We start from the raw sequence: 20,826 nt of genomic DNA, 5'->3' as shown, positions 1-20,826 counted from the left end.
TTGACGTAACAAATAAGGCTTCAATTGTGACAGTAGCTGTCTGTTCGTCCAAAAAGCTGGGTAAAACTTCAAAATTCAATATATATATATTTCTTAATACTTGAATGTTTCGTTAATAACTAATAGCGGAAAGTTTTTATTTAAAATAAATATTTTTATGAATATTTAATCAAGGATTAAAAATCATGAATGTTAATCCTGAACGAAACTTTTCTTGCTATCGTACTTGACAACTTGACTTAAAAATATTTTTCTCTCTTTCACACTTTCGAAATGCCATCTTGTGCGTCGATTTGTTTGTGTTGAATGAATACGTAACAAAATATAAACGAAGTGAAGAATCAGACCAGATAATATAAAGAGAAACCTTAAGATGGGAGTACCAGCATTCTTCCGCTGGTTGAGTAGAAAGTACCCCAGTGTCATAGTGGAATGTATTGAACAGAGGGTAAACCATAACCTAAAAAAATGTTTTGTTGTAAATTGTTTTAGTTATCCTATTCAACCGAGTTTTTCATTAAATTATGAAAATAAGTATAGTTTTGCTATTCGAACAATGGTTCTGGACCTCCTGCCTGACGTTATCCTGCTATTATTCATACATTTTTAAACTCATGTTTGATGATTGGCGATTGGCGGCTGCAAAAAAATTGACACTGATAATAACTATAAAACAAGTAAAAGAAATATCCAAAACGTGTCTCTACTCAGTGCCAAATGGTCTACTTACGTACTATACTCATTTACAACTTTTATATGCTTACATTTAAAAAATGCTACCATAACAAGGTGTAACATAAATAATTACTGTTCCAGCCTACCGATGTCGATGGCGAGCTCGTGTACATAGACTCATCCCTCCCAAACCCCAATGGGGTTGAGTTTGACAACTTATACCTGGACATGAACGGGATCATCCATCCCTGTACACATCCGGAGGATAAGCCACCCCCAAAGGACGAGGATGAGATGATGGTGGCTATCTTCGAGTGCATCGACAGGCTGTTCAGGATTGTGAGGCCCAGGAAGCTGCTGTACATGGCTATTGATGGAGTTGTAAGTGAATATATTGTTAGTGTAGAGTCAGGACAACCTTAAACAGGTTGAGAGCAAATGTATATCTGGTTTGGTTCCAGCCTGGTATCTGCAGAGGTTTTGATATATTAATTCTATTCAATGTGTTTATATAGACTACTAAGATTGTTTACCTGGAAATAATTTATATCTAGCCACTTACAGCTCATGTGATTTAATCAGGTAAAAAAATGGTTTTATTTAGTACCTACATAAATACCTACCTATTGGCACAATTAAATCCCTATTGGTTAATGAAAAACAGTCTCACGAACCTTTGAGGTAAAAATACAAGCACCCAGTGCAGGTGAGCAAGCAATAAGTGACTGACCTACCAAATGAGTGTGTCAAAGTTTAACTCTATTGTCTCTCTCTCTCATTTAACTTAAGAAGTATTTAATAAATAAATAGCAGAAAAAAAAAATGAAAAATCATACCACATGTCAATTCAGACCTCAACAATATATTTAATATGACTGTACTGAGTCACTGATGAGTAAAACCACCAGCAACCTTAAATATCTTAGGAGATATCACAGTTTCAACATCAACTCTGCATCAACATAATTATTATTAGTATGTTGTGGCAAGATCCGTTGTTAGCTTTGGGTTATTTATAAATTATTTGTTTTAGGGTTTTGTGTTTACCTTTTGCTTATGGAAACTTAACCACTTATTACATTTTTGGAATACTTTTTTAATGTAAAAAACAGTTAAAATAATTGGATAAAATTTATGAAAATGGTAGCACGCATGTGGGAATAATACCAGCACGCGACAACGTGGACATAAACTAGTCAATAATAATTCCCATTTACTGAATTTCATAATCTTTCTGTTAACCAGGCACCAAGAGCAAAAATGAACCAGCAAAGGTCCCGTCGTTTCCGTGCGTCTAAGGAAACGCAGGAAAAAATTGATGAGATAGCCCGCATCCGGTCGGAGCTGCTCGCTAAGGGCGCATACCTGCCGCCCGAGAGGCCCAAGGAGGCGCACTTCGACTCCAACTGCATCACACCCGGGACGCCCTTCATGGACAGACTCAGCAAGTGCCTACATTATTATATACATGACAGGTTTGTGTAGTTTAGTCATATGAGGTTGCATTCTCAAAAGTCTATATTTGTGCTGGATCAGAAAAAGAGGATTTTGTTCTATATTTTAAAAAAAGACAAAACTATAACCTTCCTGTACAAGGGCTTTTTCTACCACTCTATATAATTACTTTGTGGTTCCAGATTAAACAATGACCCAGGCTGGAAAGGCATCAAGGTGATACTCTCTGATGCTAATGTCCCCGGTGAAGGAGAACACAAGATTATGGATTATATCAGGAGGCAGAGAGGTGAGATCTGAACATTTTTTAAAAAACGACTCCCGCTATAAGGAATTTAATCCTTGTATCGCGGGGGGTTTAGAAACATACAACTCACATGCACAAAGACACCCAGACTCAGAACAATCATTTGTCGAACACACAAATGCTTGTCCTACGTGGGAATCGAATCCGCGACACGACGCTCACAGTGGGTTTGGCGTGGTGGCTTCAACCACTCGGCTATCCGTGCAGTCACCGCATGAACACGGCATTAGTTTCCATCATAATAACGACCTAATTGAATACTATAACATTTTTTTAAGCTACTCCTGAACTGAGACAATTATTTTTCTCAAATTATTTCACACCTTTATGAAAGAGAAAATCAATAATATAACGACTGTTGACGGTATTGTGTGTGCAGTGCAGCCGGAGCACGACCCGAACACGCAGCACGTGTTGTGCGGCGCCGACGCCGACCTCATCATGCTGGGGCTGGCCACGCACGAGCCCAACTTCACCATCATCCGGGAGGAGTTCAAACCCAACAAGCCGAGGCCCTGTGACGTGTGCGGACAACTAGGTCAGTATACAGGAGATTTTTAAAAACGAGCCATAGTGTACATTTTATGACGATATATTAGAAATAAATGAATTTCAAGAACAAAAAAAAATACCGTAAAAATACCTATGTGTGTTCAGTCAAGAAATACCTTATTTGTTAAGTAAGTATCATCTTGTAAACATGAAAATTACAAAATATTTGACACTTCTAACCAAAAAGTACCTTCTTTTATCGATATGTAGCTAAGCTTGATAATCGCAAGATTGAAAACCTTTCTTTGAACAATCTATAAATTACAAAAAGCATTTTATTCTTAAAACCATTTCCTCGTACCAGGACACGAAATGAAGGAATGCACGGGCAGCAACCCCGACGCGGCGCTGGTCCGCGCGGACCCCGCCTTCGGCAACCAGGACAGCTTCATCTTCGTGCGGCTGAGCGTCCTCCGGGAGTACCTGGAGAAGGAGCTGCAGATGCCGGACCTGCCTTTCCCCTACGACTTCGAGAGGGCGCTCGACGACTGGGTCTTCATGTGCTTCTTCGTGGGAAATGACTTCTTACCTCATCTCCCGAGCTTGGAGATCAGAGAGGGCGCTGTGGATCGATTAGTCAATTTGTATAAGAAGTGTGTTTATAAGACTAAGGTGAGATGTATAGAAGGTTGTTAAATTTAGTACAAATATTTCACAACACAATCAAATTTAACGAAGACAATGAACCTATTAAAACGAGACTCTAAAATAAACTGCAGTAATACTGTTTAATAATACGGTTATTTAATGATTCTGCAAGTAATTACAATAATAGCAATGATTTACTCGAAATCTTAATGCGTGAGACAATTATTATATGACCTTGTAGAATAAGGCAATGATCTCCCTTTTATAATCGAAATATCTTAGCGGTGCATCAATATATTTGCTGTTACGTTTAATATTCTTTTCCATCCAGGGTTGGATAACAGACAGCGGCGACGTGAACCTGGAGCGGGTGCAGGTGATCATGACGGAGCTGGGCCACATGGAGGACGAGATCTTCAAGCGGCGCCATCAGAACGAGCTCAACTTCAAGCACAAGGACAAGATGCGCAAGCGCAACCAGCAGCGCGTCAACTTCCAGATGCTCGAGAAGACACAGTTCGCGCCCATGGTAAGGCTAAAACAACATTGAAATACCAACCGTATTGCTTTGAGTTAAAGTTCATTTTGCATTGCTTTTTTCCAATTAGCTGGTGACTAATATAAACTAACATCGAATGACGATAACAATGAAATAAAAACCGTATCGATTTGAGTTAAAGTCTATTTTATATAATGTATTGTTTTTTTCAATTTGCAGCCTATTGCAGAGGCAATTAAACCTCTGGAAAACGTCCGCCAGGAGGCGGCTGTTCTGCGTATTGCGGGCATGCAGCGCGCCGCCGCTGTAAGTATACCCAGCAAAGTTACTGATTAGCTTTTTGATATATAAAAAAAAGTGTATGTTTGAATGCATTGCCAGAAAATTGTATAACATTGTGTTGCTTTTCTATTACGTAAAATACATAATATTATACATATATCATCTATGATATTCTAATTCAGATGAGCTTACATGTTGTTTTAGTGAATTCGCAAAATTATTACTATTTATGTTATGATACTTGTAAAATAATATAAACTATTCGTATAAATACTCATGTCATCAGTAGGTTGAATGTTTTAGTTTAAGTTCTTACCTGTCGCGTTAAGGTACTTTGTAATGATAATTTAACTTGCTTTAAATAAATAAAAACGAAATTATCAATATAGCAAGAGCAAGATGGCGATCGCGGTCGCAAGCGCTCAGCGACTGCGGCCGGACTCGACGACGACGACGACGACAAGCACGACGAGGTGCGGCTGTGGGAGGAGGGCTTCAAGGAGCGGTACTACGAGAGCAAGTTCGAGGTCGCCAGGGATAACCTCGAGTTCAGGTGAGGCTATATAGGTCTTGTGAATAGTGTTATTGACTTGTAACAAGTGGTTTGTATTGAGGATTCATGTAAATAAGCTGCGCTCTGTGCAGTGCAGTAGTGTTTTCTTCTATAGCTATTTAAAAAATATATTGCTGTATAGAAAGGCAAGGCTATTTGATTCGTGGAAATATTTATCATATAATTAAAAAAAAACTAAATACGGCACGTTTTAATCATGTTAAGTAGCTAGTATGAATTATAAAATTAATATAATCTTATCATACACAATTTTTGAACTATAAATATATTCTAAACTAACAAACTGTACCCGTCATAGAAATATATGTATCATTGAGTGTGTTTACGAACCACTAGCGCCATCTAACGGACACTTAAGGCGCCAACGTTCCAGGCAACGAAAGCGGCTGATAATGACGTAACAACCCGGCGATTTTTATACGTTTTTTAAGAGTAACAAATCTTCATGATCAAGTCTTGTCCCCCGCCTCCCACCTATATGAGAGCGAGTATTGACTGCTGGTGTGTGGCAGGTACCGCGTGGCCCTGCAGTACGTGCGCGGGCTGTGCTGGGTCCTGCGCTACTACTACCAGGGCTGCGCCAGCTGGAAGTGGTACTTCCCTACCACTACGCGCCCTTCGCCTCCGACTTCGTCAACATCTGCGGACTGTCCACCAAGTTCGAGGAGGGCACGCAGCCGGTAAATATGACATATATAGTATTATGTATAAAACTGTTTATGTAACTATATGGTTAGATAGGAAAAGAAGAATTGCAAAACCTAAAGTGGTCAGGTATGGTATAGTTTCTATTACATAAAATATAAAATATTGCTATGTTAATTTGTACCTAGTCCTGCACTGTCACTTTTTCAAAATTAAATAAGTTTATAATGTTGAAATGATTATCAACCGTATAGCCGTAATAATAAGGATTATTGTTGTAGTTCCGGCCCCTAGAGCAGCTGATGGGCGTGTTCCCGGCCGCCAGTTCGTCTCACGTGCCGCGGCCTTGGGCCTGTCTCATGTCGGATCCCGTGAGTATATAATATATGATATTTGTTCATGAAACTAAGGAACTTGGGATGAAAAACCAATCTGTTACTATCAAAGCAAATAATCATTCAAGATTTAAATGGAAATATCTTTAGAATTCAGCTTATTCTTTAATTAAAATACTTAAAAACGATTTTAATATAATCATTAATCAGCTTGCAAAAAATGAGTGAAATAATATATATCGTTTTGGATTTACAATATAATTTTCGTTCAGGATTTTTAAATAAAGGTTTACTGTATTGGTTCTGTATATCTGTATTCGACAAAGTAACATTATACCCAGCCGAACAAAATATTAATCTATAACTATATCTGTGCAGTTCTCGCCTATCATCGACTTCTACCCGACGGACTTCAAGATCGACCTGAACGGCAAGAAGTTCGCGTGGCAAGGCGTCGCGCTGCTGCCCTTCGTGGACGAGGCGAGACTCTTCAAGGCCCTGGAGCCTTACTATGGGGACCTTACGGAAGCAGAGAGTATGATATACTATTATTATTATCAATAGTTCAATGGGCTAAAGAGAAGCATGAGGTTGTAGTTATTTCAGAGACACTGTCTGTTTCCTTGCTAAACGGTTTATAGTTCTAGGCAATTGATTATCTTTTCATAAAAAAAATGAATCCTTGTTCCATTTTATTCCCGTGTTTTTATACACTTACTTTTTGAGGCTCTTCCCTATAAGCAGGCTGAAATTTTCAGGGTAGCTTTAGATCCGACGAAATTGCAATTTATAGCTATAAAAACTGTTAAAATTCAAAATTAAAAAACGTGGGTATTTAGATTTTTAAAATCTACCAATCTTTATATATTTTTTTTTACGTTGAAAGTAATTTTTTGGAGTCCCTGGTGTAGCCGAATTCATTTTTTGATGTATGTTGCACGTTTTATATTTTCTGAACCGGTATCCATTACGCTTCATGAGCTAACTGGTGTACTTTGTGGCGACCCAGAGCAGCGCAACATCCGCGGCTGGGACCGGCTGTACGTGGGCCCGGGCAACAAGAGCTACGCCTACGTGTGCGGGCTGTACGCGGCGGCGGGCGCGCGCCTGGCCGCGCTCGTGGCCGAGCCCGCGCGCTACCGCTACTGCAGCGACGGCGTCAGCGGGGACGTCATGCTCAGCAAGGACTGCGTCGTCGTCGGAGGGTGAGTGCTCAATTATGCTGTTTTGACCAAATTTCGTCGTGCTCAAAAATGATTTTAAACTGAAATTAAAAAAAGCTTGAAATTAAACTTCAAGAGAGAGACTAGATTGGGACTGGATTGGTCCACCCAATCCAGTATTCCATTCTTCAACGTTGTCACCTGACTCAATCATAGCCATGTAACTACATTTTCGATCCTCGTTGAATCTTTCTATGTCCCGTTTTCTCCGGCGTTGATATAACTCTTTCTTATTGTATGGCAGGCAGCTACCCTCACCGGTGATAGGCCTGCAGCCAGTCCTGGGTAACCAGGTGGTGTGCGTGCGGTTCTCGGACCCCGAGTACGACAAGGAGTTCCCCGCGCGGCGCCTGGAGGGCGCGGTGCAGCCGCCGCGGGTGCTGCGCCCCGGACAGGGGCCCGAGGACACCGGCAACAGGAACTGGCGCCCGCAGATAGGTACCACTAACACACAACTTACCAAAAGTTTGATCAATTCGTATACCCCATAAGCGCCCGTGAATGTTTCTTATTCGTGGATTTACGTGTGCCACAACAGCAAGGCGATAGAGGTTCACACTTAAAATTGAACTGAAAGTTCATAAATATAATAAATTCTTAAGTATAATAAACGGCCCTTAAAACATAATCCATGCTGCTGCAATACATGTGTCCAAAAACTAGTTTAGCTTAACACTCAAGTCAAAGCCACACGAAGACTTACTCAATTCTGAAGTTATGATAAATGAGGATGTCTGAAGCCCTAGACAAAAACCAAAGTAAATAGTCACTTCGTCTTAGTCTATACGTCACCACAACTTAGTTGAGGGTTCTTATTATCAAGTGTTATAAATATGTTTGTATCTTCCAGGCATGGTCCGCTCCAACACGATAGCGTCCATGGAGGAGGCGGGCCGCCGCATGCTGGGCCACCACCTGCCGCGCGCGCAGCCCTACGGGGCCGTGCCGCCGCCGCAGGGACAGCATCGTGAGTACACACCAGGATAACTACCTTTAGGAATACCGCCTGGGCTGAGAGCCTCTGCGCAGAGAAACTGGACACCTATTATTGTTTCTTTGAACGCTTATGTTACCATACCGTACCAATTTGGTATGTCGCTTTGTAGGTCATGAAGCCTGTGACCTGCTGCCATAAGCACTTAGAAAGTTGGGTCTTTACACCAGGTACAACAAGCTTTGATCTCTAGGGAACGAAGCTCTACCGAGATATCTTGAAAATGACAAACCCTTCTCTTCGCAATGCGGAATTTAGCTCGGACTCACGGTGGCCCATGGAGGCAATGTGTCTAATCTAGACTACACAGTAAACGCTGGTCGTATGTTCTGACTTGCGTCGAGCTTTTCTGCGCTGAGAAGCGTTAACGTCGCCGCGCTGCCCTTCTGATGCTAGCACCAGTTGAAGGCGCTGGCTCACTTTACACGTCGGTCGGCATGCAAAACATGAGAAAAATTCCCTCGCATAATGAAAAAGGATGTTCTTTACCATAAAGCATAACCATAAAAAAATTGCATAGCGAATCCATTTCTATTCAATTTTCTTTTATTCAATTTTTCCAAATATTCTTTAATAACATGATTACTGCAAACATTCTTCTCGAATGGCTACTCAATGGAAAAATAAGTTTTTGAAGCAGTTACTTACACCAAGGCGCTGTGGGCAGCCAAGCACTCTTCCTCTGGTACAAATTGTGGGATATATTGCTAGGAACAACAGCCTATCGAAGGAGGCATCGTCGGTCAGGACAATCTCGATTACAACAAGTCAAGTTAAACCAAAGTTTGTTCGAAAATGTTACTACCAGTAAAGCTGCCTCCATTTGTCTAAAGTCGTGGTGAACCATGCTGATAAAACTAGTGAAATAGTATATAAAAAAAATTGTGAGCACAAATAACTTAAATGAAAAGTGCAATTACCAGCCATGCTAACTCTGTTTGTAATTTAATCGATAAGATTCTTAACAATCTCGGTACGTAATATTCCGTATATTCCTAACACAGGAAAACTATAGTCCGATTTTTAATTATAGGCAGTAAAATGACAATTGCAACTGTCATTTATACAAAAAAGGGTGACCCGCTACAATAGTGATGTTTGGAAATCTTACTACGACGATGACATTTAGTCATGCTTTATTTTATTTGTATAAAAATTCACTATTTCTATTAATTGAGCTTTTATAATTGTAAGTTGATATTAAATTTGTTTTTCATCCAACCACTGCATAATGTCAGAATTCATCCAGTTTGGAGTTGGATGCGCTCGACTTTTCTTGCATGGTAAGGTGCTTCATCTTATACCAGCACCGCATTTGGCTTTAATTTTATAAATTTAAATTAATATTATTATTTTTTTTACATTTAAAAACAGTCACCGTGCATGTCTTTTGATAAATTGTCGTAAGTATTTTTTTTTTATACAGAGCTAATTTGATATCTGAATAAAAAAATGTAAGCTCGACTAACTTTTGATTGTAATAAGTCGATTCTAACACATCACTATTTATTTGGAATTAAAAACCTGCCACACTGGAAATGTCATTTTACTGCCTCGAATTAAAAATCGGACTATAGATGATTCTCTGCAGAACATTCTAAACTCTATTTGGGAAAATGTATTACAAATATAATTTTCGACAATTAAACAAACATCAATCTAATAACCGTCAGCATAACAAACAGTAGTTGAGTTTATTAAAAATTAATTCGGCCGCACGTCATTTCCGCCAACAATGGCGCGAGCGTGCGATATAATTGAGTCACGTGACTTCCCCTCTCCTCCTCCCGCCCCTCCGCTCCGCTCCCCTACGCCCCGCGCCCACGCTCGTCAGTGGTTAATTGGCTGTCGGAGCTGGCGCACGTCGCACGTGATCAACGGGAGGTTAATACGTTCATGATTGACGGGTTATGTTTATTTGAGCTTTGATTTTGTTGACTATATTTTAATGACTCGATTTTGAAATCTGCAATATGAAAATAAAATGTAAAAGCGACGATGAGAGAGATTTACTTCATTAATTAACTTTGTTGAATGTATTTAATAAGTAGCATAATCCAATCAATTAATCGAGAGAGAATTAAAAAAAAAAACCACTGCAAATTAACGAAATCACAAATCAATTAATTTAGTCTATCGAGGTCCACTGCTGGATATAGGTCTCCCTCAAGTTGCGCCGCAACACTCAACACCTTCTACGTTAATTCCGAGCTTACCTTAATTCCGAGCTTAATTATCTGACTATCAAGACGACTACATGTCAATTTGTTGCTTAATTATGATTAAGTATCTATAATATATCAAAAATTGATACCATAACGAACTTCCCACAAATAAAAGCTAAACAATTACATCACATCATGAAACATCTCGCAGTCATTGTGGTCCAATTTGCGTCCCCTGCTAAAATCGAAGGCCCGGGGCTAGGGTTGTACCACAATACAAACATAATCGCTCGACAATCAGAGCTCGCGTTGATGGCGCCCTCCGAGTGACGCCGGAGGGCTATGTAGTCGTCAACTACTACATGTGACCTTAGGCCGTTTGGTGTGGTGTTAACAAGTATTTGGTGGTATAGCTAATACTATTCTGATACGGTATGGAAAAAAATATTTAAAAATCGTGTTGAAATATTTCTTCAAGTCTTTCTCGGATAAATTGTCATACTTTTTTTCTATTAATTAGACACGATTTTTGCTGGTCTTCTCTATCGAAATAATGTATTTTAAGGGCTCATCTAAGGTCATACTAAATAAATGGGATGAAATTAAATCAATCATCAATTTTACATCGTTTACATCATTTTTACATAGCTGCAGTCGACGTAACATAATTGATTTGCAAATACCGTTACGCCTTCCTTAGGCGTACTAGAAAAATATCCGAGTTATATGATTTTTCTGATCTGCTGTTTTACTAGAACATCGTACATTTTTTCTTTTTATTTACTCCTACTCCTGCCTTTGTCGGCCGCGCATTACTTAGACAAACTACTGTGTTTACATCCTGAATTATCGAACAATGCTCTAATTTGATCTCTTTACGAAAGCATCAACAAAACGCCCGATCCATTGCACTAAATAGATAATTACTAGCCAGCACTCAGAAAAAACAAAATTTTACACACAAATAGCCGGCAAATGTATTCCATTATACGACATTCGAAATTCAAATTGGCCAATCGCTCGCATTGACGTTTAATAGCGCGCGAGGGCAAACAGGAAGTGCGTAGGGACGCCATTGTGTGCCTCCGTGTCGCCAGCTACGAAAATAATAATTATAGAGGGTTGCCAACAATAGGCGGCGATTTTTTTAAATATCGAAGCTCAAGTGCTTCCTATAGAGGATTACCGATACAATGTCGGAAGTTTTTTTTTTTACTTTTTCTTTTTTGTAATCTTTAACCAGGTGTTTTAATACCGGGTTTAGGTTTTTTTTAATAATCGGATAAAGATATCTTGTGATCTTTAAATGTGGGTTATTTTGCAGTGTTGAGTGGTTCGCTCTTTATTCTTTCGATCTATGAATTGAGGCTTCTATATTTTGTTAAAAGTGTATTTTTTTATTTATTGGATTTTTATACGTTTTTAATACTTTGATCTCGAGATACCGTTCAATTTAGTAGCTTTTATTAAGGATGTGCAAGTGGTTGTTTGGAACGTACTTTCGTGATTCAACGACTACCTACAATCAAAAGAAACGATAAGCTTAGTTAATCTAAATCATTACTTATTAAAATGCATACATAAATTAGCTCTTCTAAGTTGGTTTCGCCGTCATCGGGTAAAAAATAGTTTGACTTGAAAAAGTGTAAACTGAAATTACTCTTTCGATGTTACTGATTAAAAGCCAAGCGACATTATTGTTACTTTTGTAAATACTTCATACTCTTTTTTCAGTTTAATAAGCTAAGTCAAGGGTTTGTATGTAACCCCTAAGCATCCTTCTATTCCTAGTTCCAATCACGAGTGCAGGCTCTGCATCAATCGGGTCAAACGCTGACAACTCGTCAGAAGTCACTACACAACACTCCCAATTACAATTCAATTAATTTTAAATAAAAAGTACAATAATTGTCATTCTTATTACAATGAGATAAGGGTTGTTTTTGCATAGCTATCTAAAGCTACCGGGCTTACCGGGGTCGGGGGGCACGCGGCCCAATTATGAGTTTCAACCCCCAACTAAGGGAAGGTTTTAATTGAACACGCTTATTTTATTTTATGATTGACGTGTTTTTTTAGTGTTTTATATGTATGTTGTCATGTTCATGTTCGTGAAGAATAATTATAAAATGTATGTTTATGTAACCTGATAGTTTGATGGCCCAAATCCGGGAGTTAAGTCCAACTGGAAATGTGGAGGATACGCTGTAAGTGTTAACACTTAGAGACTGCTGAAGTAAGGCGAATTTAGCATAAGAAAATCTGTCACCACGCCGTACCCAATGAGCGCGACTTGCCGCCGGTTCGATCTCCGCGTGGGACAAGCGTTTGTGTGATCCACGAATGCTTGTCCTGAGTCTGGGTGTCTAATTGTCTATGCGTATTGAGCCTATTAGTATGATTATGAAACTCCCCTCGTAACTAGCATAAAATTTCGTTGTACCAAAAATTTTAAACAAAAAAGAAATGCTCACGCAAGTCCCACTTTTTCAGCTATGGTAGTATCTTTATAACGACATCTTTTACAGAAACATAAAAGTACATATCTTTAAAACAGTTCGTTAAGGACATCAAACTCACTCAACTCTATTTTAACCGCATATAACAAAACCGAATAGAGCATAATACCAAGTAAAATAACAAATGTAATACTAAACATTGTACCCAGCACAGTTTGTACAGCGAGTTAGCTCCACGCATAATGAAGGCGTGTATTCCGAGGGTAGATAAAAAATAAACGAGTCGTCTGCTCTCGACATTGTCTCCAGTCGCCGGTAATTAGAGGCACCGCCCGCGCGTGCTCAAGGGCGCGCCGCCTCACTGACGAGCGAGTGCACAGGTCCAGAGCCTGTGGTTACAAACGATACGAGCTATGAGGGCTGGAGGCAAAGCTGATGTCGAAATTATCATCTTGAATTTGTGACGGATGGGAATGTTTTCTTATATATTTTTTTTGGGATTTCTTACACAATGGTTACTTTTTCATATTTTTGGTATTAATTTTGAGTGAATTAATGTTAATAATTAGATTGCGTTTCGACGAGGCTGATGGAAACTTACTTACTTATTCTTCTTATTGTGATTGTGTTAAATTATGTGTCTAGATAAAAGTGACGTGGTCAGGTCGTCACAGATGTCTAAATGCTTTCAAAGCTAAATATACAAACTACGGAACTCGGGTACTCCCTAGCCGTTGTTCTTTGCCGTTTCCTACACCTGTTCACTATTTTCGTTTTCTTGTTACCATCATTAAAATAAGACTTGTGCAAACAATAAAAATAGATCTACGTAGTTATCGTCCCTAAATGTTATAATAGATCTTTTACATTATCCCCGACGCCGACAACTAGGTCTATTAGCCGTTTCATAAATATAATAAAACTGTATAATAGTGGGCGCTGATTTTGTTTGCCTAGTACTTGACTGGATTTTTCCTCCTTTTCCCTCTTATTTTATTACGTAAACGACTGCTATGTGTTTTTATTAACAGACGTCATAACATGTTTGACTAAATCAATATACTCCATTCTGATAACACCCCATTGTACTTCTCATATATTCTGTCGTGACAATTCTTAAGGGCAACTGATATTAGTAACTTTGCCAAGTATGAGACAGAATTTCTCTATTTATAGTTGTAAGTATTTTCAAAATTCAAAATTCCGTCCCTGGGTTAGATAGCGAGCTCGTCGGTGGTATAATTTGGCCGGCGTCGCCCGCCCTGGCTTTCACGTGAATGTGACGCGGCGCGCCCATTAGGTGCCTATTATGTCTGCTGCCACCTGCTTTTATATTTTTTAGTTTTTACCACTGCTCTGTAAGGACTTGTAGCCACTGATGTGTAACAACCGTTGACAGATATGACAATTATTTTATGTAACGTAATTGCTATAGAAGAGCTTTAAAAACATTGTTAATGGCGTACAAATGCACATATTATGACACAACCGGTAAGAATAAATGTCTAACAAAGTGATTCATATTCAGAACGTGTTTCTTTTAAGTAGGCCTTTTTCAGGCTCTTTTGAAGCGTTAGTGACTCTAGTTGCGCGATACTGAAAAGTCATCCTTATAAAGAATATCCTCCAAGAAACATCTCCATCCACTCTTAAGGGCCATTTCTTTTCTCTTAGAAAATGTATTTGTAGTTTGTAGATCATAATTTACTAATCAGGCCTCCGAAGTCGAACTAGCGACAAGTTAGCATGTCATCCTCAGGGACATGGTTTTGGTGGCCTATAGAGCACTTGGCTATAAATGTAGAGTGTATTTTGTAACATAAGTTAAAATCAGTAATGCTACGATACAGTGAGTCACAAACCTTGTAAAGTTTCAGGCTGTGTGAAAAGATGGCGTAACTCGAGTCCCGAAAATGGATGCTTTGACAATCTTACCGCCTTAAGCGAGTTCCTTTAAGCTTAGCTTGCTCTACAACAGTACTTTAAATTAACAAGTATATGTACAAAAATCGTAATTGTCATTATACCAACCCGCAAAATCCTCATAGATGTTTTACATAATGCTTAAAATGAAACAATCCACACGTTTTATTATGTTTAACTTCTATTGTACTATTGTGGAGCAGAAAAAAGAATAAAGCAAGTTACCAAGCTCAAAATATATTTAATATCGATATATAAATCCTACACAAATAATATCTACACAATACGTACTGTGAGTTTTGACCCAGCCTGCCTCACCCACACACAATCAAGAACTTAGAATTAATAGCGCGTTGTACGTGCCCCGCGTTGGGCGCCAACGTCGGTAACAACAATGCCAGCTAATGGCGACGCGTCGTTACGCACTCGACGCTCTGCAATTATTAATGCCTCCGCTGCTACGTGTGACAGGTACAAATAGTCTATTCTCTCGCAAATTACTACCACACTTAACTGCTTGTTTAGATATTGCAGGCTTTGGACCATTGTTTTGTGTACAGTACGGCCCAGACGTAAGTTTTTCATGTATTTGTACTTTAAAATATTTTTCAGCTTTTGATCATTAATTGTTTTATTTTAAAATAACAATTGCTTGGAATGGTGAAACAAACAAAAAGTTAATGTTTCTCCTTGCAATTAAATTCGTTTTTTTTAAAGTCGCTCCGTCTGTAAAGGGTTTAAAGTGTACTTAAATATATCCTCATTTTTGATCAGTACTCAGACCAATATGAATCTAGTATTATTATTAACCTAGTCGATTTATAGTTAATAACTTAATATCTGCAAACACCTTAAATTCTACCCAAAAAGCCCCAAAACAATGAAACAAAAGCTATATCCCCACCATTTTCCACATCGCTACTGATAATCCCTCTCTAAAATCAAAAGTGTTCATCTCAATACAAAATGCAAATATTTTTAATCTGTGTGCGATGTTACTAAGCCACTGGAGTCTGGTCGCTTGCAATCGGTTTACGCGTCAAATTTGTGATGTACGAAAAAGCTTAGTGTTATTTAGACGTTCACAGATTATGGGCGTAGTTGGTATTTATTCTAGATGCGACTACGGAAAAGTTCTCGTTTTTCAAAGCTTTATTCAATTTGTTTCTTTTTTTGGCGATTCTGATATACAGGCCAATTAAAAAAAAAATCGGGGATATTTTTAATAGAAACTATTGAAAGGACATATCAAGTTTTAGTATGGGTCTCTAAACGGGATCCTGAGAATCCGCGTTACAGTAATAGTCGAGAACGTTTGTCTTAATATTGTGTGATTTATGTTGTCGATCGAAAAAACTATATCTTTTGTTTCGATATATTCCTTGAGTTCGTAACTAAAACAAAATGTAATGCATTGTAATTGCTTGTTAATAAATTTGTGGCAGGAGTCACCAGTCCTCTTCCAGAGCCACATTATCGTGGTGCAGGTTCTTGACAAAGCGAGCGATTAAACACTCGACGTGCGATTCGCGCGGGGCGCGTCGCACCGACTTTTAGTCGAGTGTCGCAATACGCGAGTTTTGTGCTCAAAGAGAACGTTTATATTCATACAAGTGTCGGGATGAAAGATGGCGTTTGATTCTCGCACTGAAGCCTTAAAATAAAGCCGGCTTGTGCACATAGTTGCTCGGTGATGTCGGTTATATTGACTACAACGCCTGCAGCCGTGACTGTTGGGATATCAATTATAAATATGATACAAATAACAGTCATATTCATATTCCTCAGTTTATCAAATTCCCCTAATAATGCTATCTACCGCTTGTTACAGAACGCTCACAGTCGTTCGGTCCCCGACCCAGCGGGTACATGCCGTACCAAGGGCACGGGCAAGGCGGCCGCAGCTACAGCTCGGGTAACCAGGAGCAAGGCAACCGGTATAACCGCGACCACAGTCAGGGCTCCCGCGGCTATCAGAACAACCACGAGCAAGGCTACAGCCAGGGCAATCAGGGCAGTCGCTCTGGTTACGGCTACGGCAACCAAAACAGATTCGGGAATAACTCTGGTGGTTATAACCAGAACCGGAGTCAGAGTCAAGGATACAGTTCACAGAGTGGAGGCTACCAGAAGTATGGTGGTCACCAGACAAGCCAGGGCTACAGCTCCACAAACAAATCTAGTAACCAGGGGTACAGCACGCAGGGCGGGCGGGACTCGCGGAGCCGGCACCACAGCGACCAGCCGCCCTCGGGGCAGGGCCGCCGGTACCAGGGCTCCAGCCAAGGCGGCTCGTGGCACTAACACCGCAGCCCCAGACTTTTAGATGTTACGTGAAATAAAATTTTATAAAAAACGCTGTCTGCCACAGGCAATATAGTGCATATCTAAAATTTCGATTCGAGCGGATATTTGTTGGGAAACTATAATTTAATTATGAAGTAACCAATATCTGTTTCCATACTTGTATTATAATTATAAATAACAACGTATAAGACCTACAAATATATCATCAATGTACACATATAATTATTATTTCCACATTTATTTATGTTTTGTATATTTTGTGAAATTCGTCTTGAAAGCTAAATAGTTAGTGAGGTATGTTGCATACGGCTAGAAATTGTACCTATTTTAGCTAGTTATGTTTACATGTGATATTTTGAGAATTAAAAGATTATCGACTATGTTTCATATCTGTTCATAAAATATTACTGTCTTGGGGGTACTGCAGTGCCCCTGCCAAGTCCCCAACGATTAGATTGTACTACAGTAAGTTATGTGTACTAATTAATGTGTTTTTATTGGCAACTGTACGCGATTAACATTGACGACTAACCCCGAATACTAAAAACGCTCGATTTTAAGGCGTTTTTGAATGTGTGTATGTCGCTCGCTACATTATTTTGAGTATGAGAGGCAATTAAAAAATAGTGCTACTAAAAATTGAGCGTTAAATATTCGCCCATAAGACTGGCGTTTCACAAAAACGATGTTTGTTATTTTGTGAAAAAGTAGTACCCAAGCATTTTTCATAAAATTACAAAATGTATAAATATGAAACAGAAATATAATAAAATTATTGATAAGACAAGTTCAATTAGTAGTGGTGGTAGATACTATAATAAGTATTTTTATATTGCCACAATTTAATATAATTTGTCGAACTTTGCAGAGATCTCCGTATCTATTGACTTATATTTATCCGACTTCGGAACAGGAGGTTATTTGTGTGAATTCGTAGATGATTTTGTAACTGAGTTTACAATACTGGAATATAATTTACTGTTTCCGGGAGCTCCTATTCTAAAGCTGAATAGGTTCCCTATGACGGGCGCATTATTGCCACGAATTTTATGTGAATCAATCAGTTTGGCACCCTAAACAAAAATAATAAAAATCTCGACACCTCTATCATTGTATTATTTATTATATTGCATGTCCGTTCCTTTTATTCCATCATAATAATAGCAAAATATCGATATCAATTTGATAATCTGATAAAAAAAACAAAAACCTAAACAACAGTACAATTCAGTCAACATTCAAAATTCTAATCAACATTTTATTAGAATTTTGAGTGTTGATTTACTAGAAGTAAAATGAAGAAAAGACACCTCATGGGTAAAAATGAAAGTTCGAAAATTGGATTGGAAATATAAATTTAATTCAAATTAACTACGATCTTATATCTTAACTATAAAAGTACAAAGTAAGCCCACCTTTTATTCCTCCCACACACCTTTAACCACATAAATAGGTATATGTACAAGTACCTTATATACCGACATCAAAATAATAATAAACTAAACACATTAGTGCACATGTCAAAACGTTTTCCAATATGGCGGACAAAAGATTTTCAAGTGGCTCGCGTTTGTGCACGATCAATAGTTCTTTTTTAAATTTCTTTCATGAGCTAAGGTAGGCATTGAATGGGAGCCACTCGAGGTATGAATGATGTTAACGGTGATTTTTTAAGTATTTTTTGTCCAGACTGCATGTAATGGACTGTTAATAATTTATTGAGTTTAGAGAACAATAATTACGTGTTGTGTTATGTTAAAGGTTAAGTTTAATCGGTACTTATTAGGGCGAAAAATAACGTTGGAAAAATTCGTATTTCATGACTTATTTATATGAGTTAATAATAGTGTCTGTTTCAGGATAAAAATAACAGGGTAGATTGACCAACGATGTAGAGTTTACAAATTCTGAAACGGGAGGTTGTGACTCATTTTGAGTAAAATTTTATCGCATTTTAAATGGCTACTATAATTTTATGTAAGGATATGTGAATTGATTTGACAAGGTCCTCACTCATAGACCACCTGCCATAAAATCGAACAAATCAATCCATGGGAAAATCTGTCATCCGGAAAAGAAAGTTAGCCCCAGTCCCAAAAACGTCAAATCTAACGAACTGTGAAGCTATAATAGTTTTTGACATAATCTGCACACCGAGTGAAAGGATCTCATTCACACACCACAAGCAAGTCGAGCGATACGCGACCACTTGACCTTCTCCCGTGACAACAATGACTGATCCGCGAAATTCCCATCAAAACGGAAATTGCTCATTCACACTCCGACGATCAAGAAACGCCACTCAAATTCTTAAGACTCGGAAATCAAAAGTCATCTGTCAAATGAAATTTGAATTCTGAGTTCGGTGGCGTGCTGCGCGCGCGCCGCGTGCGGCGATTGAGAGTCACGCGAGCGCCGCGGGGAGGGCGGCGACACGCTGGCCGCGCCACTCCCCGAGTCATTAGTACGTGTGGAACACAAAGACAAACCTTTGACACATTACTTCATGGTAAAGTGAACATTCTAGATCTTAGCCGCGTTTATGGGAAACGAGCAGAGTTACAAGGTTTACGGTTCAAATGTTATGCGTGTGAGAATGTGGAGGTAGCGCCGGCATGTTGATACATTTGTTACATTTCGATAGTTTTAAATGGTTTGCTTAAGTATCTGGGAAATTATTTTCTTACATAAATGACTCTTGGAACTGACTAGGTTTAAGTTGTGTTCAGACTGACAAACAATTTGGGCCCTCCGCGTTTGGGCATTCAGGCACGTTAACCCATTCAGTGCCGAGCCCGCCCATCGGCGGGCAATTTTTTTTAACTTTCACGCCGAGACCGCCCATGGGCGGTTTGATTTTAAACTGCAATAACTTTACGAAATAACGTCAGAAAGTAATGAGATAATGTGTAAAGATTTGTTTTATTAATATTGATTTGCAACTCAAATGGCCTGCTGATATTTGAAGTTTTGAAAAAAGGCAAGATTTTATATCAGAGGTCCTAAACATTTGTAAATTTTAGTAAGACTAACGGCTATTATTAAGTTATGTAAAAACTTCTCTGCTCGCTACTTCTTAAGCATGAATTTCGTGTATAAAAATAAAGTGTTATCATCTATTTCACATAAAGGTGTAAAACCTTCGAAACATTGATCAACAGAAAGTTCTGATTAAGTTGTGAAATATACTAAGAAAAAACATTTGGAACGCCTCTTAATTAAAAAAAAACCCTTCGGCAGGGTTTATTTTGGCCTAAAACGTCCCAGACAGCCGGCCGGCACTTCTGCCGGTCGGCCGGGCCAGAACAAAGGGCTGGCTGATAAAAGCAATGAAGGCTTATATTATGCGTTCGCGTTATCTTAAGTCAAATTAATAGCATTTTCTAGGATTTTTTTGGATGCGATATCAAACGATTCATGTCGGAATCTGCAGCTTCATGCCGAAAACGCCAATGGGCGGGCAAAAATACATAATTAAGATGCCGGGACCGCCGATGGGCGGGCTGCATAGTACAGTATGGCGGCAACTGGGTAATATTGTTACTCTTTAGATCGGCAGCGAATGGGTTAAATTGTATGTCCCGGCTGTTACTTATACGTATTTGACTGTCGTTACGGGTAGTTAGTAGCTAGAAAGTCTGACTAAGTGGTATCGTGTTGCCAAGGTAAGTAGAAAAGGTCAGATAGGATTTTTGAAAAACTCTGGTACTTAGCAGCATCCTGTTAGACTGGAAGTCGACCCCGACATTGTTGGGAAAAGGCTAGGATGATAATGAATATACGGAGCTATTAGCTTGAGCGATATGGACGTTAATATAAAGATAATGGAACGTACCAGTTCCT

At 38.9% G+C, this 20,826-nt stretch overlaps 1 pseudogene; it reads left to right on the top strand.

The window, feature by feature from the left end:
• Positions 1 to 244: 244 nt before the first annotated feature.
• LOC113504817 lies at positions 245 to 18,088 on the top strand (annotated as a pseudogene).
• The last annotated feature ends 2,738 nt before the right edge of the window (positions 18,089 to 20,826 follow it).

The sequence above is a fragment of the Trichoplusia ni genome, chromosome 23, assembly GCF_003590095.1.
Source record: "Trichoplusia ni isolate ovarian cell line Hi5 chromosome 23, tn1, whole genome shotgun sequence".
Classification (NCBI taxonomy): domain Eukaryota; kingdom Metazoa; phylum Arthropoda; class Insecta; order Lepidoptera; family Noctuidae; genus Trichoplusia; species Trichoplusia ni.
The sequence above is the reverse complement of the archived record's forward strand: the minus strand, read 5'-3'. Positions and strand labels throughout refer to the sequence as shown.